This window comes from Anthonomus grandis, chromosome 1 (genome assembly GCF_022605725.1).
Source record: "Anthonomus grandis grandis chromosome 1, icAntGran1.3, whole genome shotgun sequence".
NCBI lineage: Eukaryota > Metazoa > Arthropoda > Insecta > Coleoptera > Curculionidae > Anthonomus > Anthonomus grandis.
Genome location: NC_065546.1, coordinates 1,109,735 through 1,135,868, shown reverse-complemented (window position 1 = coordinate 1,135,868; position 26,134 = coordinate 1,109,735). Strand labels below are relative to the sequence as shown.

The following is a 26,134-nucleotide window of genomic DNA, read 5'->3' as shown; positions in this document are numbered from 1 at the left end:
TTTATAAACGTAGGAAAAACAATGTCAAGTAAATTAAATTGTAATAAAAAAAATAAGTTTTCCCGCTTAAATTGTACCACTATGTTTTTAACGCCTATTACTGAGGATGAAGTTCTAAAAAATATAAATGCTCTAAAAAACTATTCTGCACCGGGGTTAGATGGATTAAAGAGTACCTTACTTAAGCAAATACGGAATAATATTGCAAAACCCTTGACCCATGTTTTTAATTGTATTATTTTAACAGGAATAATTCCGAATGAATTAAAGAAGTCAGTGGTTGTTCCGATATATAAGGGAAATGACGTGTGTTCTCCAGGCAACTATCGCCCAATATCACTTATTAGTAATATAGCAAAAATACTTGAAGCTTGTATACGCATTAGGTTTTCAAAACACTTACAGAAAAACAACATTTTATCTCCCAACCAATATGGTTTTAGAGAGGGTAAGTCAACTGAAGAGGCACTATTTGAGGTAACAAATCATATTTGTAAAAATATTGAAAAAAATCAAAAACCGTTAGCTATATTTTTAGATTTGGCTAAAGCCTTCGACTCGGTATCACACGATATTCTACTTGATAAATTAGACGACTACGGGATAAGGGGATTAAGCTGGACTCTTATAAAAAATTATCTTACTGAAAGAAAGCAATGTGTTAGGGTGGAGGATGAGTATAGTGTTTTTGAAACAATAAATTGTGGTGTTCCATAAGGTACTGTACTGGGGCCTCTTCTATTCACCCTCTATATCAATGAACTTCTTTTTCTTAGTACATCTGGAAAACTTGTATCATACGCGGACGACACTGTTTTGTTGGTAAAGGGTGATAACTGGGCGAATGCTGTGGAGAGAGCAACTTCAGATTTTGCAATGGTTCGTCGGTGGCTAGAAGAAAATCGTTTAGCAGTAAATATTGAAAAAACAAAATTTATGAGTTTTAGCATTCTCGATAACCATCAAATTAATACAGATGTACTAAAAATACACACATATCAGTGCATATTAAAGGAGAAGCCATGTGCTTGCATGGAAACCTTAAGTAGGACTCCATGTATAAAGTATTTTTATCGATCAAAATATTAAATGGGAAAAACATATAGAAAGTATTAATATAAAAATTCGTAAACTAATTTTTAAATTTTATCATCTTAGAAAATGTATGCGTCTCCACATTTTAAAAATGTTATATACATCCTTGGTTGAATCAGTCATTAGATATGGAATATCAATATGGGGAGGATCATTTGCCAGTACCATAAACATTTTAAACATTACTCAAAAATACCTTTTACGAGTAATTTTAAGAAAACATCCCAGATACTCCTCAAACCGTTTATACCAAGAAGCGCGCGTTTTTACAATACAGCAAATGTATGCTAAGTCAGTGCTAATATTTGTCTATAAATATCCTGATTTGCGGCGACCGATAGAGAACTTGGGTTGCTATACTAGAAGCCAAGCAGTGCATTCTGTTACTGTGCCTTTTCTGACAAGAGCGACTACTCAAAGGTTTTTAACATACCTTGGCCCAAAATTTTTTAACCTTCTTCCAAGTAGTATTAGAGAAGTTCGAAATATACATATGTTTAGTAGAGAAATAAATAGGTTGCTTCATGAAAACTTTGAAGTTTTTGCTACGGTGTTGCGTAGATAATTATTTATTTGCAAATTAAATATAGGGTATATGCAGCTTTATCAGTATATTTGTGGTTAAGATCTGTTATTCTGACTAGGGCGATTTAAATCATTAGTTCATTTAATCATTATTTTGGTTTATTCTTTGGTTTTAATATAGTTAGTATATAGTATAATATAGTATATAGTATATTGGTATATTTGGTATATAGTATATAACTTTAAGTGAATTGTGAATTATATATATTATCTTCTTAATTACTTTTGTTTTGTACACACACAGATTCTAATCTAGGTGTACATCTATTTATACTTTTGTGAGTTTTGTAAAATTATTGTAAATTATATTGCTGCTGGATTGCTGCTGGAATATTAAAATTGTACCCAGAGCTGATTCAGTTAGTTAGTAAACAATAATAGTAAATAAACTTAAGTAAATTGTACTCAGCAAAATGGTCATTTGTGAGGGGATAATTTTTTTAATAAGATTTTTTCGATTGACCCCCCCCCTGAAAATATTTTCAAGATCCGTCCCTGGTAACTACGGTTAGTTTTCAAAATGTTAGCGTTGACATCAATATTGTAAAAAATGGCTTTTTAAATAACCTATGTTTGCCATATCACATCAACTAAATAGTAGTCATTGACAATGTCAACTGGATGTAATGACTTCCTTTTAGATCGACTTTTTAGTTTAACTTGGATTTATAGACTAGTTACAACTTAACATTTACATCAGCATCATACAAGATTTGATAATAAATACAGGGTACCTCAACATCGCACTGCAGCTTTTCAGAAATCTTTTACATTTATAGGGATTACATTGTGGAATGATTTACCAGATGAAGTAAAGGAATTTACTTATAAAAGATTCCTAAAATACGCTTAGCAATTTCTTATTAATGAGCAAAAAAAATAACCTACATTTCTTCCAAGCCATGAGTGCCGTGCTGTTATCAGATTTTCCCGCAAAAATAAAATAAAATAAGATAGGATATCCTGTGAAATTATTATTACTGTTACTGTTAACTGCCCTTGTTTTGCCTCGCACACGCCTTTCGCCCTTTTTTTCTGCCATTTGCTGTTCCATTGAAAATTTTATTGACTTATTTACTTATTTATGTATAGTTTAGGTGATACAGGGTTACCGCGCACAAGTTCACGAGATTTGTGTATTTTGTGCTATCGGCCACTATGGTCGCGCTGTAGTCCTTTTTGTCCTCGGGTTATACAGGGTGTCCCAAAATTAGTGGACGAAACGCGAACCCTGTATTCTTTGGTCAAAAATAACCTCACTTTTTCCTATAAACATATATCGGCAAACGCCCTCCAAGGGAGCTACGCCCCTTTTAAAGGGGGCACCTGAAGATGGTTTTTTCCACTTATTTTCGAAACGGGTAAATATAAAAATTTTAAATTTTGGTATTCTCCCAATTTTGATATGCTGAATTTAGTTGTCATTTCATAATTTTCATTGTTTAGTCAGGTGCGTATCATTTAGGGGGTGAGCCTTAAAAAAATACTTAAAAAAAAATTGTTTGCAAAGTTTTTGTTTTTTTTTTTAAATTTTAAAAATTTAAAGCTTTTTACGTAAAAAAGTACCTCTTGGTCAATAACGCTGGGAATTACCATTTTCGAGAAAAACGCATTTAAAAATAACGCTGCATAGTCTTATTAATAACAATTTTGATTAAAACACAATAGCACGCTTCAAAAGTAAATTGACAAATAAAATTGCAAACAGATAAAAATACTAATTTATTTAAGACAAATGTTCAAACAAGTTTCCGTTTTCCTGAATGCATAACCTGGATCTTATTTGAATGTTTTGGGTCGATCTAAGAATTTCAAATAGGTTTTCTCTTATTTGGCCTGCAGCTGCGAGAATTCGCCTCTGAAGCTCTTCTGGAGTATCAATTTCAGTGGCATAAATAATATTGCACATATTACCCCAAAGATAATAATCCAGAGTATTAAGGTCGGGCGATCGTGCAGGCCAGTTTATTGGACCACCTCGGCCTATCCATCTCCCTGTAAAATTGTTGTCCAGCCAGTTTCTCACCTGTCGGTTGTAGTGAGCTAGTGCCCCATCGTGCTGAAAAATAATTTCCAGCCGAGTTTCTATGGGAACATTGTCCAGTTAATCTCTGAGATTGTTTTGAAGAAAATTTAAATAATGACGACCAGTTAACCTGTGTGGCAAAATAATTGGGCATATCAATTTATCTCCTATCAAACCCGCCCATACGTTAAAGGAAAATCTATGCTGAAAGATAGTTCGTCGAACTACTCTCGGATTCTCGATGCTCCAAAACTGAGTATTACGGCTGTTAAAGCCCTTACTCTTAGAAAAAGTTGCCTCATCGGACCACAAAATTTTTTGACGAAGATTTGGGTGACTTAAAATCCAATGACAAAAGTCTACTCGAGCTGGAAAATCTTCTTCTTCTAACTCCTGAATCCTTTTATAATGGAAAGGATGGTATCCTAACATCTTAGTCATTCTTCCAATCTGAAATTATTTTTAAATATTTTAAATTGCATAGGAAATAAGCCTAAACCTTAGTAAGCCACTAAACATTCCAGTTAGTTGTCAAAAGGATTTGTTTTGGGGTGTTTGATGTTTGTGATAAGACTTATCCAAGTAAATAAAGTAAATAATAATAATAATAGTAATTAGAGTATTTTGAAATGAATTTAATGCGATCCGACAATAATAATTAATAACAACAGTATTTATACCAATCTCAATTTTCAGTTATAAGTACTTTAAATTTAATTTTTTGGATAACAAATTAGGTACTTAATTATTTATTTATCATATTTAATTTTACTTACATTTGACTTTGGGATATTGGTAATCTCTTCTAAGGTTCTCAATGATATTTGAGGGTTTTCTTCAATTAAATTCAGTACTTCCCCATAACCATCATTTGCAATTGGTCTTCCTTGCCCTCGAGCACGTTCGAAGGATCCATATTCAAGTAAATTTCTATGAATTCTAACAAAAACTTTCCAATGTGGAAGCCTTCTTGCAGGAAACCTCCGCCGATACTCTCGTGCAGCGGCATGTGCGTTTCCATTGCAAAACCCATACATAAAATGAATATCTACCTTTTCACGGGTCGAAAAGTCTTCCATAGTTAAAAAGATTGAAGAACAATTTGAATGCAAAATGACAACTAATCAATTACAACAAATGTTAATGTCATTATGCAGTGTATCAATTTTTTCCAAAGCCTGCTACTAAGTTCTCATAAAAATTGGTAGTGAAAATAATACTATGCAGCGTTATTTTTAAATGCGTTTTTCTCGAAAATGGTAACTCGTAGAGCTATTGACCAAGAGGTACTTTTTTACGTAAAAAGCTTCAAATTTTTAAAATTTAAAGAAAAAAAAAACAAAAACTTTGCACACAATTTTTTTTTAGGTATTTTTTTAGGCTCACCCCCTAAATGATACGCACCTGACTAAATAATGAAAATTATGAAATGACAACTAAATTCAGCATATCAAATTTGGGAGAATACCAAAATTTAAAATTTTTATATTTACCCGTTTCGAAAATAAGTGGAAAAAACCATCTTCAGGTGCCCCCTTTAAAAGGGGCGTAGCTCCCTTGGGGGACGTTTGCCGATATATGTTTATAGGAAAAAGTGAGGTTATTTTTGACCAAAGAATACAGGGTTCGCGTTTCGTCCACTAATTTTGGGACACCCTGTATAGTATATAGTTGTAAAATTGATTGTGTATAATTTGTATATGTATATATTGGGCAAATAAAGAAGTTTGATTTGATTTGATTTGAACTAGTTAAACATAGACTAAGTTACTTTTATTATTACTGTATTTACTGTCAGATTCCGGTCAAGACAACGTTGTTTGGCTAACCTAACGTCAGAATCAACGCCCATCGAATTTTTATGTTTCTTCTGAGACGTTTAGATACAGTTTTCAATAAAATTTTAACTTTTACCTAATCGTCGATATGATACACGACTAATGTGCTAATACGATAAAACGATAATTTATCCGCGATGCAAAAACTACAACTTGCGGAAGAAGAAATTCCGAAGAATCAAACCTGTGTCGGCTAAGCGGTAAAAAAGTGTTCACTTGCGAGTTTCGTTTGCGGCCGTATCGATCGATCGCTCTTCTTCACATTGTCAAAATTTACTCTCGAAAGTAGTTAAAAATTAAAATTTTTTGCTTAAAAAAATAGTATGTATAATTAATTATACATTTACAACCTTTTTTTTTTAAATTTATATCAGTATGATAAAAAACAACAAAATAGGTATTAACGATGCTTAGGGAAATATTTAAGTTTGGATAAAATTTGTGAATTGTGACTTGAAGTTTTTGATTTTGGTGCTGTGCACAGTGGCGTTCTGGATCACTTTCATTAAGATCAAATTTAAATTTGTTTAATTTCAGGTAAGTTAAAATATCGAGTTTTAAAATTAGTTATGTACTACTTTTGCAGCTCAGAACAAGAAATTGCTAACGCTTTGACTTTTAAATCACTTATTCACGTTGTTTTAAATAACAATAAGCTACTAAAAACTTGTAAATAATCTAAAATTTAAAATTCCATAAATGATGACCACGAAAAAAATTATTTTATTGCCTTTTTGAATTCCAAATCCCAAACATTTTAAATTTTACATTAATTAACAATTATTGCTTAAGAGTTTTCACGCTAATGTTCTATTTACTTTGAATTTTAGACTGAATAATTCCTCTACACTTAAGTCCGTGCCACAATCTTACGTAAACTTGAAAATCTCGATACAAAACGGTAAAAGCGTGTGGAAATTCTTTCAAGAAACCTGTAATTTTTGAACAGTTACTTTTCGACTTTACGTCAAGTGGATTATTCAGAGCACCGAAGCAGCAGAATTAATAATATTTACCTGTTTCTGGTGCGGAAAATAAATAATTCGTTATCATATTTTTAAGGCCAAATAATTGAAAAAAAGAGGAAAAATTTTAAATTTTTATGGAGACAATCGATTTAATTTAAAATGTAATTTTTGGCCAAAATTAATAAAAAATAATTTATGGTCCAACTTCTTAAAATTAAAAAATAACAATTCGTGGCTAAACTGCGTGGCATAATAAAATAATTGAAAATTTACAACTCAATTACGTAATTAAGGAAAAAGTCCATTCTGAAGGAATATATGAAATAATATGAAAAATTAGTAGGGGAAGTCTTTTCTCCACAAATAAAATGCCTCTAATTTCAGGAGTGACATAAATTTTATGTCACCTGCCAAGAAAAAAATGTTCGTATATGTTTTTGAACTGTTTGTAATATATTTTAGAGTCTGATAATGGCACGAACACTTGCCAAAATGCATCACTCCTGAAATTGAGGATTAGCATTTTATTTGTGGAGAAAAGACTTCCCCTACTAACTTTTTAATTACGTAAAATAAAAGAAACATTCATTCATGGCTTAACTGTCTGGAACTAAGAAATAAAATTTGTAGGTCTACTTCCTGGAATAAAGTATGAAGTACAGTAGACTTCGGATATAACAAACCCGTTTAAAGTGAACATTCGGTTATAGTAAACGCCTATTCAAAGACCCAAAAAAACTACCATAAGAACAATGTTTTTTTTTTTCCGTTTATAGCGAATGCGGTTATAATGAACTCTCGGTTAAAGTGAACTAAATTTTATCAAGACCAAGAAAAATATTTCGCTTATAGGAAACTTTTCGGGGAATCCCACGATTATTCCCCGAAAATTAAATTTAGCACGATCGCCGTTGCTTTGTTTTCGGTGGCATTTCACTTCACGCGTTACTTACTGTGAGTTATTTATACAGGGTGTCAATTTGAAAACTTCCCACCCCTATTATCTCGAAACGGGTTAGGTTTTTATAAAATCGCTAGGACACGTCGATTTTATTATCGAGGGGGAACAATTTTTATGCAGAAATCACTTCGCCTCTTTCAACCCCCTACCCCCCAGAACCTCCCTCTCAAAAATCTTAAATGGCAATAGGGGTTGAGTGATACCTCATTTGAAAGAACTTTTTATTCTCTACATTTTGGCACCTTATTTTTTAAATTTGAGTGCTGCGTTGCCAAGTTAGGGTTATTTAAACATTGTTAAATTACTTATTATTAAACATTATTCCTGTAAGTGTTTTAATTACGTTAAAGCTATGATTTGCATTGAAACATGTTATTTAGGTTAATATTATTTTTACTAAACATTTGCATAGCCGTTACAATTATGGTCTTTACAAAAGCACGCCTAAAATTTATTTTATTAACACATCTACTTTAAGAGGTGTTCAAAGTGTTCTCCATTGTTCTCCAAACAAAAATAAAGTCTATTCTCAAATTCTTCCCGAAACATTCTGAAATACCTCTTCTGGAATAGCCCTACTTGCCTCTGTAATTCTTCTTTTTAAATCTTCGATATCATCAGGCTGAGTTTTGTAAACAACCGATTTTATGTGCCCCCATAAAAAAAAATCTAACGGCGTTAAGTCTGGTGACCTAGCAGGCCATTCTATCGGTCCCCTTCTACCAATCCATTGGTTAGGGAATCTGTTATTCAACCACTCCCGCACTGGCCGAAAATAATGCGGCGTAGCTCCATCTTGCTGAAAGTGTAGTTCGTTTTCTTGCAAAATGTTACCAACTTGATTTTCCAGTTCAGTTGTTATCAAAGGATCAATTACATCTTCAAGTAGGTGTAAGTAGAGCTCTCCAGTTAAGTTTTCTTCAATAAACAACGGTCCTATAACAGCATTTCCAAGAATACCGGACCAAACATTAATTTTTTGTGGCCGCTGTGTAGCACCCTCTCTGAAAATGTGGGGATTGTCCTCACTCCAGTATCGACAATTCTGTCTATTGACATGGCCGTTTAGGAAAAAGGTACATTCATCACTGAAGCAAATGTTGCTTACCACAATTGCACGAGTGTTTATTAAGTTGGACATAATTTCGCAAAACTCTATTCTCCTATCAAAATCGTCCTTATGAAGTTCCTGTAAAATTTGCATCTTGTACGGATGATATTTATGTAACTGTAATGCTCGTCGTACAGTTTCATGTGACATTCCAGTTAGACGTGCTACTTGTGCGTACAGAGAGAATTGGTGGGTTCTGCAACGAATGTTCCCAAAATCTCTACTTGAGCATCTTCGTTTAAAACACGCCGACTTGCCCTTTTTTTTGTTTCCAACTGAACCCGTTTCATTAAATTTAGCTACTACGTCCAAAATGTATCTGTGACTTACATTACAATTAGGATTTCTATTATTAAAAACTTCTGCCGTTCTTCTTGCGCATCTTCCTTGCTCGCCATAAATAAAAATCATTTCAATTCTTTGCCTAAGCGTGTATACCATAGTAACTAACAATAACACACAAATTATCGAAATAAATTTTAACTGATTTAAATACCTAGTGACATTGACTGGTAGGAAAGTTCACTAAATACTATTTTAAATTTCGGATCATATCATCGAACTGTATTGAGACGAATTCCATTGCAAACGAAAATAAACAAAAAAGAAAAAAAATTAAATGTTTATCTTTCATGACCAAAAGAATTTGTCGGATTGATAAACACTTTCAGTGAGAAATGCACCGGTTCGCTTTATGGTCAAACACGTTCCAATAGAAATCACAGCTTCAACGTAATTAAAACACTTACAGGAATAATGTTTAATAATAAGTAATTTAACAATGTTTAAATAACCCTAACTTGGCAACGCAGCACTCGTAGAGAATAAAAAGTTCTTTCAAATGAGGTATCACTCAACCCCTATTGCCATTTAAGATTTTTGAGAGGGAGGTTCTGGGGGGTAGGGGGTTGAAAGAGGCGAAGTGATTTCTGCATAAAAATTGTTCCCCCTCGATAATAAAATCGACGTGTCCTAGCGATTTTATAAAAACCTAACCCGTTTCGAGATAATAGGGGTGGGAAGTTTTCAAATTGACACCCTGTACGAGTGTTTTGCTGTTTTGAGCTGGGTGCTAAGTCTTGGATAGTCAAAAATGGAAAAGCAAAAGCTTTAACATTAAAAGAAAAATATGACATTATTCGAAAAATGAAAAGTGGTGTTAAACAGAGTGATATTTGTCGTGAATTAAATTTGCCAAAATCAACCGTTTGCATAATTTGGAAAAAGAGGGAAGAGATTTTATCAGCATATGGTAAAGTTAATTCAAAGTGTAAAAGACTTAGAAAATCGGCTTATGAAGGGGTTGATAGAGGACAGTAGTTTACACAACAAAGAAAGGAAAACGTTCCATTAAGTGGTCCTATTCTTCAAGAAAAAGCTAGTGAAATGGGTAGTAAAATTGAAGGAAAAACTTTTGAATGTTCTAGAAACTGGATTGAACGTTTTAAGAAGAGACACTATATTATTGGAGGAAAAATTATTGGTGAGTCTGCATCAGTTGACATGGGTGTTGTTAATAACTGGTTTACTACTATTTGGCCCAATCTTCGTAACAATTACAGTTGTAACGACATTTTTAATGCTGACGAGACCGGACTTTTCTATAAACTAACCCCAGATAAAACTTAGTTAGAATAACAGTGCTAGTCGCTGCAAACATATCTGGAACATAAAAAAGAAATTTGCTTGTTATCAGTAAATCCGCCAATCCTAGATGTTATAAAAACAAAATGTTGCCAGTTAAATACAGAGCAACCAGTAAGGCATGGATGACATCTAATTTGCTTACTGAAGAGTTGCTCCAGTGGGATGCAGAGTTACAGAAGAACAAGAGGAAAATATTACTTTTAGTCGATAATTGTCCAGCACATCCCGAAGTTCCTCTAAACCAAATTAAATTGGTCTTTATGCCTCCTAATACCAGTTAAAAGCTGCAGCCTATGGATCAAGGAGTAATTCATTCATTGAAGAGTCATTACAGAAAAATAATGATAATAAAAATGTTACAGGCAATTGATAATGGACAAGTTTTTTCAGTGAGTCTTTTAGATGCTGTAAACTTCATACATCTAGCTTGGCAGGAAGTAAGTGCAAAAACCATTGCAAACTGTTCTAAGCATGCAGGATTTTTTGAGGTGGAAGATGAATTTGATTCAGACGATGACTTGCCCCTAAATGAATGGTTAAGAAAACATAGTAATCAAGAAAATACTGACATTCAAAGATCCGTTGAAGAGGAAATGAGAAAAAGGATAAATGACTTTGACTTGCAAAAATTTATTTCTATTGATGACCATGTTACTTCAACCGAATCTATAACAGAGGAGCAAATTATCCAGTCAGTTTCAAAAGATACTATAAAACTAAATAAAACTAACTTTAAAATAAAACTGACCTTTTGTCTTTTATTTTTTTTAGCAGTAAATGTCGAAGTCGGAAGTGATGATGACGAAAATGATTAGGAACCTAATGAGGATGTTGAAATAAATATTCCATCAATTAGAGGAATGACGCAGAAAATGACGGAAATACGCACTTTTCTGCAATCACGTGAAGTTCCAGAAGAACTCTGGAATAGTTTTTTTTACCCTAGAGGGATATATAAGTAACATAAGTTTTTCAAACAGTAGTTACAGACACGTAGATTATGACTTAGTAGCTATGTACATATTGTATATGTGTTATAAAAACTGTATGTGCTGTTTATCCTTATAATAAAAGCCAGTTATAATCTTTATTTAATGTAATGATTAAAATACATATATATACATATTCTAAAATTAACACCATGCTGTTTTTCTTTTAAAGTGAACTTCGGCTATACTGAACCAATTTTAATGTATTTTTCAAGTTTACTATATTCGGAGTTGACTGTATATTTACTGCCTAAAATAGCAAATCATTAATGATTTTTAGATGAATTTATCAGTAACATGCTTGAAGTAAAAGAAAAAATGAATAATCTGAAAGATCTGCTACGATATCTGGTATAACGAAACACTACTTCTATAAAAAAATTAATAGTTTATCGGTGAACTTCTTAAAATAATTGATGATCTGTAATAAAAATATAATTTTAAATATTCTCTTCCGCTCTAGACGCACCACTCTAATTCTTATGATAAAAATTACTTTAAACACTGTTATTTATGTAAAGTGGTCAAAAATTCTGGAAGGCCATCCACGATCCTCTACATTAAGTTTCTAAAGCCATCACAGATAGCATGTTGTCCACCATCCACAGTACCTTGATCTGATTCAAATATTTCTAATCGTTCAACTGCCTGGAATTAAGGACTAATATATAACACTTTAGTACTTCAAATACCAAAATATTAATGAATTATATGATTAACTGCCTGGAAAGTAGGAATAAAATCTATATTTTATTTGTCTATTTAGAATAATGAAATATTAGTGTATTTATGGCTAAACTGTACAGGGTGTGCCAAATTCGAGGGTGACCATTGGAATCTCGGAAACCGTAAGAGTTACAGGGTCGGTTAAATGGAGGCAAAGTTGCGCAATTTCAAACTTAATAAAATGACGTTTAAAAAATTTTAAAATTCCGGATACAAAATTCGTCAAAATCGTTTTTACCTTTTACCGACTTTATTTAAAGAGACATCGGAAAGCTAAAAACAGTTTTTCATTGCCACTTTTTATGTCCTACAACCTTAAAGCAAAAAAAAAATTAATCCGACGTTTCGTTCTTTTTCAATCATCATCAATTTTATTTTTTCTTACGGGCGCCATATTGGATTTTTTAATTTTTAAAAAGTAATTTTAATTGCCTTTAAAATTAGGTATCGCACTTGCATGTCCGATTACTCCTTCTAATTTTTCCCATAAGAACTTAATGCGATTTTTATAAAAGATAAAAACACAAAATCTACAGCATCACAAATACATTTAATAAAATTATAAAGGTTACATGTTTCGCTCGACTAGAGCATCATCAGACCTAAACAATAATTAAAAATTATGTAACCCGAAAAAAGGAAAATTCATCAAAAACTTACCATAACATACACAAAACACCTCGTTGAATTTTCCTTTTTTCGGGTTACATCATTTTAACTGAGGCGTCTCATAGCAAAACTCGTCTTATTCATGTTAAGTCGTTCTACGCAAATTGTAATATATTAATCTAATTCTTTAAAAACAAAGTTTCTTAACTATTTAATCAAACAATTAAAAATTATCGAACTGAATATTACTATTTAATTCACAGCCATCCTGTATAAATAATATTCGTTTGAAAAGAATCCTATTCTGGCATTCTTTGTACGCGTTCTTCGTTTTTTTGGGTTTTTAGCTCACGGTAAACCCCCGAGCATCAATCATTTTCTGCCCAGATCCACTTCTGTGCAACTAGTACAGACTAAAATCGCTGTTTTGTGGTAATTTAATATACATAGAAAATCTTTCGCTTAAATAAATCAATTTATATTGGAGGACTCGAAAGCTAGAACAATTTTATTAATTCTGTTGCTTTGAAAGTGTAAAAAAAAAGTATATAAAAGCTACAAAAATCCACCATTATGGTTGAAGGATAGGGTGAAAAGAAAGATCCAAAGCAGTTCTATTCTTCCTCGTTGGTCTCCGGTTTCCAGATTGGATGAAAGTTAGTTTGGTATGATGAAGTTCCAGATAAGTCCAGTTGTTTGATGGTGTCCTCGATTCCTTGAGTCTGTTGTGGTGTCCCAGGCTCCCAGATAAGTCATTTTTTTGTAAATTTTGTAAATGCTGAAAAAAAATTGATTAATATATATATTTTTTTTAATTTAAATTAAGGCTAAATTGAAAACTTACCTATTTTTACTTACCGTGTCCAAAGTGTAATTTTTGTAGGTATTTATTTTATTCAAAAGTAGTGCTTAAAATATTACTTTTACGACACAAAAAGTATGATAATACAGTTTTTAATTTTTTATATCGGCAGAAGTGTAAACCAAATTGTGATCACAATAAGGTGGGTTTATCTTCGTTGTATTTTTTTTTAAGCTTTATTAAATCATACCATGGTATAATAGCTCGTTTTTTGTAGTGTTGATGTTTTACTTCCCAGAATTAAAGTTATATATGTAATTAACAACCTAAATTTGAATTAAATTTACCTGTCATTTGAAAATAAATTTTAAAGCTTTTATTTGACCCTAATTTCCAGAGGCAGAGCTTTTACAGGACTTATAATTCGTAGATACTTGGGTCTTTATTTTATGCAGTAGTTTTATATTAAGTATTGTGTGGCCCTTTACTTAAATTCTATAGGGGTGTTTTAAGGGTAATTTGGTCACTGGCGCCCCTCAGCTTTATTTTATTTACTTCCTTTGTTTTAAAGAACTTGCACGACCACTCTCCGCGAGATAGGCTAGCCCAGCACTCTTTTCTTGTCCACCCTTTTTATATTGCATTTTATGTTGAGCTATGGTTAAATATATGGGTGGCAAAATTCAGAAAAACCTCTACTAAAGTTATTTTTTTGGATACAATGACAAAAAATAAATAATAATATAAAATGAGTTTTTAGAAAACACTCACATCAATTTATTTAAATGTATTTTATGAAACATTCGTTCATGGCTTAACTGTCTGGAACTAAGAAATAAAGTATATACTTCCTGGAATAATAAAATATTAATAAATTTGTTACTCAATTCCTTAAAATAAGTCAATACTCTTTCGTGATTCAAGAACCTCGAGTAAAATATAAGTATAAAGTATACAAGGTGTCCCGGTTCATGTGGGAAATCTCTCGGATTCAGGTAAAACATCGAAAAATAATACCGAACGTTCCTATAAAAAAAATTCCTACAGGCCTTCTTTACGAAGAAACAGCTTCCGAAAGGACGTTGCTGGAAATTGGTTTTTCATAAATTACCTGGTAGAATTTAATACAAATCTTAGGTGATGAACACTATTAGGGACCTCTTAAAATGACATCCTTAAGATACATTTACCTTGTTTACTTTACCAGGGGCGGACTAGGTTGTACACTTTAATGCGTATATTTTTAACACCCTGTATGTTAAAGTCTAAAAGAAATAAATTTGGATGCCTTGAACCGTAGGCTTAAAAGAGGTACTCTTGTTCATTATCGATAAAATGAACCGTTTTGGAGAAAAAAAAAAATAATAATAATAATAATAAATGTCTTTTATTATTCATTACAAACTTGATACAAAAAAAAAACAAAGTACCAGGGACGGATGGGCTCTCTGAAACCGGCCCGAAAAATTTTCGGGCGAAGCGGCCCACTTAGCCCTGATGAATTATATTAAAAAAATTCACTAGTGCCTACAAACACACATTTTTTTATTTAATTTTAAAAAATCAACGTAAATTCAGTAAACAACGAAATAAAAAATTATAACACAAATAATATATGTATGTCTTAATATTATCCTAAATTATAACTTTTCATTCTTTAAATTCAGTCTTCAGTCAACTATTAAAAAGAAAGAACAAACAAGCTTAACAACCGAAAAGTTTTAAAAATAGAAAATGAAAAAGGAACAACGAACTCTCAAACAAAACATAGAAAATGCAAAAAAACTCAGTACATTAAACTTTTTTTATAAAAGGTACTGGACTCTGCCACCTCATTTATAATATCTTCATTATCTATTTGATTAAGTAGAGATCTTTCTATATTCATAAGCATGAAAGATTCAAGCAAATTATTACTTAATCTATTTCTTAGTCTATTCTTAATGTATTTGAGAATGGAAAATGATCTTTCACATGACACCTGGGTTATTGGCAAACTCAAAATGTATTGTTACACCGTTGCTAAGACTGAATACGCTTCCTGATACAAGTTATATTTTAAAATAGCAACGTAACAGCAATAAACGCAATCCCTGCAAGAGCAAACTGTAATTGTATCTTTCCGATCTCCTTGCACATCGTCTCTATCATCCTCCCCTTCACTGTCATCGCTATCGCTACGATTGGAAATATCGATTTTAGCAAACGTTTCTTGAAGAGATAACTTATAAAGGTCCCAGTTAGCAGCAAAATTTATTAACTCTTCCTTTATTCTGTCAGGCGTCGCCTTGTTATTAAATTTTGCAACTAAATTAGCTATCAAATGCAACTTTTGTCAGGTAGCGAGCTGTTTACCTTTATTTCTTTAAAATATGCTGGATTAAAAATAGCTAGTTCAGGACAGAGATCTACATTCTGGGCATACCTGTTCGACATTGACTCACATACCATATCCATAATTACATTGTATGTTTTAACCTGAAAACTTTTATGTTCGTCTTGAGGAGCTTCGTCAGACGTATTTTCGTTAAAAAACTTTTTAACTCGTCTTTTTCCTGTCTTCGGAAAATCGTTTTTTAATTCAATGTCCAATTGACGGTCATCTAGTTCGTCATTAACTGAAGACATGAAATCACTAACAGATTTTGTGATCCATTCCATATCCCTCTGAATGGCTTTTAAATGTTGTATTGATGTCTTAATCATCGCGTTGGCTTTAATTAGGTCTAAACCTTTCGTTTGAAGGTATCGCGACAGTGGTCCTGTAATCGAGAATATTTTTAAGAATATATGGGCCATCATAATCGTTTCAAACTTTGTCAAATTAATTTTAAAGTTTTCTACTGTAGATCGGGTATCTGGATTAAAATCTGTATCTTTTGAAATGATGTCTAGTGATTCTAGTAGATCTACATATAGCGGGTAGGATTTTTTTTTAGCGTTTTTACTAGAACATTCAAGCTGAAATATTTTAGTTAATGCTTGTTCTTTCGACCACCATCGGGTTTCTCCTATAGTTTGTAGTACTCTAAGTTTTGGATCTTGTGAAGTTTTTTTCCAAATATCCGTTCTCTTGTATGACTCTTTAAAGAAAACTGCAACTGAGTTCAGAAATGCAAAAAAGGTTGCCGCCTTAATATGTCCTTTTAAAACATCTCCCAGGACTAAATTCAGTATATGACTATAACACCACACATGGACATGCTCGGAATTTTATTGTTTCATCTTACTAGTAAATCTGCTATATTTCCCTTGCATGTTAGCAGCACCATCTGTTGAATCAGCAATACATTTGTTTATGCTTAGTCCGTTTTTTTGTGCAACTTCTTTTATTAAATCTTAAAAGCCTTGTCCAGATGTATCATGACAATTTATTACTGGCAGAAGGCTCTCGTGAACCATTCCTTTGTAGACATACCTAAAAGATTAAGTCTTTTGAAATTTAGATTATACTTAATATGATTTTAAAAGAAATTAGGCTAATAAATGTTGGAAGCATAGACTAATTAATAATGAATTTTAAATTTTAAAAACAATTTTTTTTTAATAAATAATGAATAAATGAATACTACTCACCTGATCACAACAGAACACTGGTTCTTAACCGAGATATCTTGTGTGGTATCTATTTCTAGAGAAAACATTCCAGACTCTTTTATTTCTTCACAAATAATTTTTTAAATTTTATTTGTTATTAAAGTTATAACTAAATTTATGGATGTTTTTCAAATAAATGTTAAAAAATTCCCTGATCTTTGCATTTTTAACTTTCTTACTTTTTTCAATAATTTTGTCTAGATGTTGTTTTAGTATTATATCGTATTTGTCAAGAAGTAGGATAATTTCTAAAAAATTGCCATGATCCTTATCAGCATCATCTAGCGTATATGCAGCTTCATCAGCGTTTCCTCTGTAAAAAATACGGAATTATAGTTTTTGATTTTTTTTTCTATTTGGGCTAGACGCGACAAAAATTAAGTTTATTACCGGCGCTATGAAATGTTTATACATATACTATAAGAAATAAAAAACTATAATAATAATAAAATCGACAATAAAATGAAATAAAATCTAAAAAGCAGAAATAGATAAGTGGGTACTTACCTATAGGATAAACCCCTCTTTCCAATTAATTTAATAACATCTAAAACTCTGTGAAGAATTTGTCTATTACGGGAAATTTCAGAATTTCTCTTTTCTATTACTTCGGGTCTTAATATATACTTGTCCATTGTTTTATTGGCTGCAAATCTTATATACGATTGTACATTCCTTGTATGGAGGTTTGACGATTCATGTTCGTTTAACCTCTGGTGTACATGTTTCCAGTCTCTCATACCTTCAATAAAACTGTTTGACTCATTGGTGCCACAAAAAGCCAGGCAAATAGAGCAAAATAACGCAGATTTGCCTGTGCTGTATGTTAGCCACTGCCTTTGGGTGTCATTATCTCTATCAAATACTTTTTGAATGTTAAAAGGTATCTCTTTCTGGCTTTTAGGCCTCTGCGGATGATACTCAAAAAATCGGATTAATTCATCAAAAACTGGACGTTTAAAAAAAAATTCTCCCCTGTAACCATTGATTCGTCATTTGAATTAAAATTCTCAGTGGAATCACTTTTTGTTGTACTTTCCTGACTAGTACTGGGAGAATCAGCATTAATTATAATATCACGTTCACGTTCATTTAGGTTTACCGGTTTTAAAAACGAATCTAAATTTTGGCATTTACTTGCCTGCTCCATCAATCGCTTCTTCTTCCTATCCCTTTGTTTTTCCGCCCCTCCTTTCCTTTTTCCTTTATCCATCCTGTTATCCCGGTTTAGGAATTTTTTGGCAAAGTATAGCAAGGATAACGATAATAATATAGTACGTATAATAAATATATAACAACCACTTACAAAAATCACAAAAAACACCCAATTCAGTTCAGTCCGAAATTCGAAGAACTATTTCCTACGGCGGCGGCGCGGCGAGTGCAGACGTTAGCAAGACGGAATGACATCTAAGTTCGGAATTGGTGGATATAATAGCTTTGTTTTGGTTCCGATTTTGGGATGATTCTAGAACTGCGCAGAACTCGTTGCGCCGTAAAGTAAAATCCGGAATCGCTCCTGTTTCAATTTTGCATGGTATGGAACCCGAACGCTTGACGCACTGACAGTAAGCAGCTGATTCTGATTGCTTATTTACTAAACACAACTTCTTTTGAAATTTTGAATATTGCTTATTGCTTTGGTTTTGGACCTTTTTAAAACTTTTTTAAACATTAGGACTGGAATAAAAATGTCAATAGATTTAAAAAAAAAATCAATAGATAATTCTTAGGTTAAGTGAAATCTATCTACAAGAAAAACAATAAACATTAACAAAGCATAAAAAATAACTTATTTATTTCTTCTTCTTCTTCTTCCTCTTCTTCTACTCAAATTTGGTGAAGTCGAGTAAAATTGTAAGGATATATTTTTTGCGCATGTGCGAACTGCCTGATTCTGAATTGATACCTACTCTCGAGCAGGGATTTTTGGACGATTCTAGGACAATTCTGAACCGGTCCAAAAAAAAAACCAAAACACCAAACTTTCAATTCGGAATCAATTCTAATTTAACCAAAACGCATAAAACAATCTGCGCATGTGCAAAATAATTCGAGGACGATTCTAACAGGAACCAAAACAAAGCTAATGATTGTTATTGTTTTAACTTGTCGCGACACGATGTGACGCGACAGGATTTCCATTAGGCGGGCGGGAGTGATATGGTCAGTGCGGTACTTAGTTTATTTATTTATTTTTTTTTTATTTTTTATTTCTTATTTTTTTACAAAAAATAATTTTGATATTTTTTTCTTTTTGCCGACCGGCCCACCGGGATATTTCCCGATCTCCCGCCTGTCCCATCCGTCCCTGCAAAGTACCTGAACCTGGCGCAGTCTAGCTTTATATAGCTACTCCACTGAACCAAATCAGGGTGTATTTAAAGTATATAAACCAACATTATAACAACATGTTATATGTAAAGAAATATTCCCAATTATAATATAACACAAAAAAAGTTTTCTTCTTCTATAAAAAACAGCAAATTTGATACATATTAAACAGTAAGAGAATTGTAAAAAAATAATTAAATTGTAATTATGAAAAATATAGCATTCCATTTAAAAAAATTACCGATGACGTCATATCTTTTTTTTTGTTCCACCCTGTATACAAAAATGTATGTGAAATAATGCGCAACTTAAAATAAAAATCGAAAAGTTTTCTTAAAAAATCATGTCTCTAATTTTTATCGAATTTATGCGAAACTTTAGGCCGTCACTGTATATAATTTTAGATATTCCTTTTGGCTCTATAAACCTTAACTATAGTTATGGAGTATAAGTGGAAAAAAATCCAATGGTTCAGGTAATCTGGAAGGCCATGCCACCCTCTATATGTAACTTTCTATCTAAAACCATTAAGATTTCTGCTCTGGTGTTGTTGGATTATACTAAAGCTTTTGATTTCGTTAGCCACTCAATTTTAAAGTCTTTGTTTCATTATATTGGCTTTTCTGATGCTGCTATTAATTTAATTGCCTCTTATTTAAATAATAGGATTCAACGTGTTAAAATAGATAACGACATATCTGATCCTTTGGAAGTTGAAAGTGGTGTGCCTCAGGGTAGTATTTTAGGACCCTTGTTTTTTATCATTTACACGTCTAGATTTTATCTTCAATTAAAGCATTATGCCCATCATTTTTACGCAGACGACACGCAGTTATATTATTCATTTTTACCAGGAGATTTTAAAATGGTTGAGTTTAAAATTAATCAGGATTTACAAGCTATTTGTGATGTTTCTTCAAAGCATTTATTAAAATTAAATCCTTCGAAGTCATCTATAATGTTCATAGGTAATCGAACTAATGTAAATAATATTTTAAATTGTATAAACATTAAATTGGGGGACGAAAGAATTCCAGTTGTTGACAAATGTAAGAATTTGGGCCTTATAGTAGATAATAATATTCGTTTTAAACATCACGTGTCTAATATTCTTAAAAAGGCATATCTTGCTTTGAAATTAATTTATTTGCATAGACACTATTTAAGTAAAGATATTAAGAAGCTTTTATGTGATTCATTGGTCCTTTCACAATGTAATTACTGTGATGTAGTGTATGGCTGGTGTCTTGATTATGAGGATAGGGGTAGACTGCAAAAGCTCCAAAACTCTTGCATTCGACTAATATTTGGCATTCGTAGGAGAAACCGCATTTCCCATAAACTTCACGAACTTGGATGGCTTAATATGCATAATCGAAGAATTGCTCATTCTTTAACATTTTTTTATAAAATTTTAATATATCGTAGTCCGCCCTATCTCTATCAAAAAATAACTTTTAGAAATGATGTACACCATTTAAATTTAAGAAGAAATACTATTCTCATTCCGAGACATAAAACACAGTTATTTAAACGATCATTTTCTTACAATTTTGCTTATCAAATAAATTCTTTAAATTTGGATCCGGACCAATTATTAATTTCTTGTAATACTTTTCGTAGGAGGATGATTGTAAATCTAATGAATCAGCAGGGTATATAATTTAAGTTCTTTTTTTTTAACTTTTTGAATGGTTGTTTTCTTAAGTAATTTATTACAATTTTTGGTATTGGGATCATTTTATTTATTTATTTATTGTCTGCAATAATTTTTCTATTTTTTGTTATTTAACAAAAAATTTAATCTGTTTTTTGGGTATTTGCAGTGTGTATTGTTTTGCTTGATGTTAAACTGTCAAATTTAGAATTTAGAACTCTTATGTAGTATTATGTAGGTTTATTAGGTATATGATTAAAGAAAAAGCTGTATTTAATCAGTTATTAGTTAAGCGTTACTGTTAATGAGCGTTACTGAAATTACCATTTTTTTTTTAATGAAGTGTGGGGCCACAATGTTAAAGACCAGAATCTGCCATGGCAGAATTCTGAATTTGTATGCCTTTTATTTGCGTAAATTTATTGCTAGATTTTGTAAACTTGTATTTTTTTTTGTTTCTTCTATGCAAATAAAAAATATTTATTATTATTATTATTATTATTATATATACACTACATCAAGAGTATCACCATGGGATTCATGAGTTACAGTTTCTCTTCTGTTTACAATCTTTGTTGATTCTTGAAACCTAAAGTACTTTTTACTTAATTATTGTAATTATTAAAACAGTAAATACTTTCCCCAACACGAAATATTTATTATTAGCGTAGGCGTTACTTCAGTCGTCTTATAACGGTACCCGGTATGTCTCACTTAATAGCACGTACAAATTAACACCGGTAGAAGAATCTTTAAGTCATGGTGTCAAGGTGAAGGCCTTGAGGTTTCGACCTACATTTTCGGGGCACCACGATCAAGGATCTTAAGATATTCGGTCTTGCTCTGATTAATTCTGTGTTTTGCACCGTCCCGTAGAAAGTCGGTTTTTTACTCTTTAAGGGTTTGGGTATACGAGGTGTCTACTATAAAAACTGCCAAACTTTAAGACGTGATAAATAAGAATATCTCCATTATTCTTACCACCACATAAAATTTAGATATACCATCTGAAAGAGAATTAAATTTGCTATAAGATGGGTATATTTAAGTTTTTGAATAATTTTTTATACCGGGTGTTATCAGAAGTTAAATGTAACATTTGGGAAATGTGCAAAATTAGTGATATCTTCTTTGTTGTCGTTTTTCTAAAATTTGGTAAATAGGGACATGTTTTTTTTTCAGCAAAAACTACTGCATTTAATATGCTTTCTAATGATATGCTTACTCTTGTGATAGGTATTTATTTTCACAGCAATATCATGGGCAAAAGAAAGAAAACCACAAAAATTGAAAATTTTAACATTTTATAATCGTGAGAATCTGATAAAAAATAAAAAAATTATAAAACATCAAACTTGGCCAATATTTCAGGGTGGCGGAATTTTGTGCCGGCGAGTATATTATCAAACTTGTCGAGGTGAGTTTTCACGTTTATTGACAAGCTTGGCGATTTACTGCATGTTATTCGAATTTGGTTTAAAAAAATGCAATTTTTTAATCACAATTTTTTTTTAAATATAAGCAAAAATTTAAAAGATGCGTTTAATTGTTAATAAACGATTTTATTTAATATCGCTCAATCTGTATAGTTGTTTATTGTTTATTTTTAATCTTGCAATAGTTTTTTTAAACTACTTCTACTCAACCGATTCTTACAAAATTTTCCATATACGGTGCTTTTCTTTAATGTCACCCCCCTCTTTATTTTTTGAACGGATCAATTCAAAATATTGAAACTTGAGGTAATGCAATTGATGAATTAATCCTTTATTTTAAAGTAAAATTGACAAATAAAAATTTCAAGATGGCTACTGGACGCCATAACCCTAGAATATAAATTTAATATCTTTACCTACTACAAAATGGTGGTACATGTACCTGAATACATTAACATTTAACTTGATATATCGAATACATGGTTGCCTTGAACTTCTTTACACAAGAACAGTCGGTGCGAAATACACTATTATATATATTTCACTATATATTTTCACTATATTTCAAATACACTAACATCGATATTTCTACAAATATTCGTTATTGCTTGTCGTAAATCCAATACTGAAGTAGGTTCAGTTTAGCACATATTTTGCTTTAAATAGCTATCGAAGATCTGTGGAATGGCCAGCTCGCTCGCCGGATTTGACACCTCTAGACTTTTTTTATGGGGTTATTTTTATCTGCCTTTTATATCCTCGTTGACTTTGCAACTGACTGTTTACCATTTCAGGTCAATAAGAACGCTGAAGCGTCAGAGAATTAGCGTTAAGTTAATCAAAAGCTACTTAACAGATATATAACAAGCAGTTGAAATAAATAAAGTCCATGCAGAAAATTGGCTATGGAGTTCTTCAAGATATGGTTCTCGGATCATTACTATTTATTATTGACATGATAGCGAGTTTTGCGGATGACACTTTTTTATTTGTAAACGCTAAAACATGGAGCGAAGTAGAGAAAAGGGCAAAACAGAGATTTTTTAAAGCATAAAGGATGGTTTGATTTTAATAGACGTAACATTAATAAAAAAGTTATTTTATAATATTCTTCTCATATGAAGCAATATTTAGAACTATGTCAAACTCTCTCACAAGAGCAACAACTGAATCGATTCAATATTTGAAAATACGGATTCAGAAATATTTAAGATGGAATTTTCATGTTGAACATTTAGTCAAAAAATTGAGATATTTAAAAGTTAGCCTATGGATTTATTTTTTTTAATTTTATAGGAAGGTGTAAAAAAATATAATATGTGCAAGTTTATTACTATACAAAAATGAGTAATCAAAAAGTTAATAAATATTTCATAGAAATATCATACCAAAAAATAATTCGAAGAATCAGGTTTAATCTCTACACTAATATTTCAAGGAAAAGACACTATTTAGATACTCACCATCCACACAGACCATGGAATAAAGAAAACATAAAACACGTTAATAAAATAAAGTTATTAATCATCAATTATAGTGTATAATCTAAATTTAAATATATATAAAACATATTACAAAAATAAATAAATGTGACTTGGGTAATACCATTTCAAAAGTGAACTATTTATTTCATGTATATATTTTATTTCCTGATATATAAATAAACAAATTTTATTTATAATAAGTATATTTTGCATAAAACTATACATCCACGGGTTCAGTACTGGTTCTTGTTGGCCATAAATAAGAGCTAACGGTGCTCAAGAAACCGCTGATGTTAACAAGCAGTACAAAAAGAAAACAAAAAAAAAATCGATCGCTGCCTCCTAGCCTGGGTGTACGTTCTGAATTTGCATAGGCCAGAACGAATGCCGTTACTTTTCGCTATTTAAAGGCGCTTTCCTGTAATTCAGTACTTTAATAATGTGTTCGTTACCATAAATGAATGCAGCAATTATTGTTCCACTAGGTCAGCAGGCTTGTTTTATTTTGGTGGTAGACCTGGTTTTTGACCTAGATTAGGTTTTTTAATGGCTCCATTTTAGTATTTATTATTGTAAAATGCGTTTTGAATATGATAATACTTTCACATTGTACAGTTTAAATAAGCGTATTTTAGTAATATATTTTTTTCAGTAAATAATGAACTTTCATACACAGGGTGTTCGAAAAATAGACGGAGATATTTCAATAGGTGATTCCTTGTAAAAAAATATGAGAAAAAGTTTTTATAAACATGGATCCGGTAATGCACAGTTTTCAAGATACAAGGTGATACATTAATTTAAAAAAAATATATTTACTCGATTCTTTTGAAATTTTGCAGTATTGTTGTAATAAGAAGCTAACTTAGCTCTAATTAGACTAAAATTATACGCCACTGCCTTTTTTTCAACTTTAATATTTGTTGTTTGATTTTTTTTTTCGCGAACGTAGTCGCGTATTATTTACTCTCGCACTGGGTATCTATTTAGCGGGTTTATATCGCATTTTAATTAATTTTGTTGTATGTGATATATTTTAGTAGTTGTATTGAATCGTCAGTGTTGCTAGTGAATCTAGAAAACCATTTTTTCAGACATAAAAACTTAAAATACTGTGTAAAATTTTAAGTCGCCCATTTTGTTTATGTGTTGTGTCGACAAATATTTCGTGAGCTACGTTCCAATATCCCAGTGTTAAATTGTTTTATGTGAAATGGCAGGCGGAAGCAAAATTTTGATGGGGATCCTTCAAATAGTTGTTTCAAATGTAAGGCCACTTTCGATGATGTAAAGTCGATTATACAATGTGGCATATTTTTTCATGGGAAGTGTGAGAATGTGGACGTGAGAGGCTTTCATATGAAAAAAGCCACTTGGAAATGTGAGGTGTGCGATCCGAACCCCACGGGTGCTATCGGACTTGTACAAAATACCCAAGAGCCGAAGACAAGAAAAAGGAGTCGCTTGGAAGATGAAGGAGATCAAGAAGTAGATGTTAATGCTACATTGTTACTACTAGTAGAGAAAACCAAAGTGTTAAGCCAAAAAGTAGATTTGTTGTTGTTGGAAAATCGTAGCCTTAAAGTCGAAATAGCTAGTTTAAGAGAAAGTAAGCAAGCTGTGACAGTACAGCCAAAGGGTAATGTTGGAGCAACCTATGCTACAATTTTACAAAAAAACAACAACAAGGTACTGATAGTGTTTACATTCCTTTTGTCTTCTTTATTAGATTTAAATATTTATAATCTATATAAATCCATATTTCTTTAATATGTTGTTATAAGAGCGTAGCTCTTATTATGGGGCTCTCCCGCAGTGGAGTTTTCGCACAAAATTCGGACCGGTCGGACAAAAGTGTTTATAACTTTGGTTGTATTTGGGTTAGAGAAACGACGTTTACCTTTTTATAATCTAGAAATATGAGGCTTTAATTTATTATTTTCAAATTTTCATCTGTTTTTTTGTTTAGGACTAGAACGCCTTCAAACTCAAAAAAATTTTTTTCATCGATTTTGGTCAAGGGAATTCGATACAGGTCGCAAGGGTTTCTTGAGTATTATGAAATTTAACAGATCGATTAGAGTTAATGAGGACCTTATCTGTATAGTTTTTGGTTATTCTCAGTAAACGGGAAGTATTTTTTTTTAACGCTCAAAGTTTCAGACATTTGTGATATTCTAGCCCTTCTGACGGTTTAACGGTATCTTTCCGGCAATAGTGACTCACAGAAGATGTGTGCGCCTTATCGAGAGCTACAATTTTTATTTAG

At 31.8% G+C, this 26,134-nt stretch overlaps 1 protein-coding gene across 2 annotated transcripts in view; it reads left to right on the top strand.

The window, feature by feature from the left end:
- Nucleotides 1-26,134, top strand: part of LOC126743930 (uncharacterized) — a 75,118-nt gene that overhangs the window by 23,377 nt on the left and 25,607 nt on the right. Inside the window, exon 1 of one of the 2 annotated variants that reach the window (XM_050451213.1) lies at nt 5,746-6,081. The exons of the other annotated variant lie outside the window; for it this stretch is intronic. The gene's annotated coding sequence lies outside the window, so the exon portion shown is untranslated. Of the gene's footprint in view, nt 1-5,745; nt 6,082-26,134 lie in introns of those variants that run through there. 2 annotated transcript variants of the gene reach the window in all.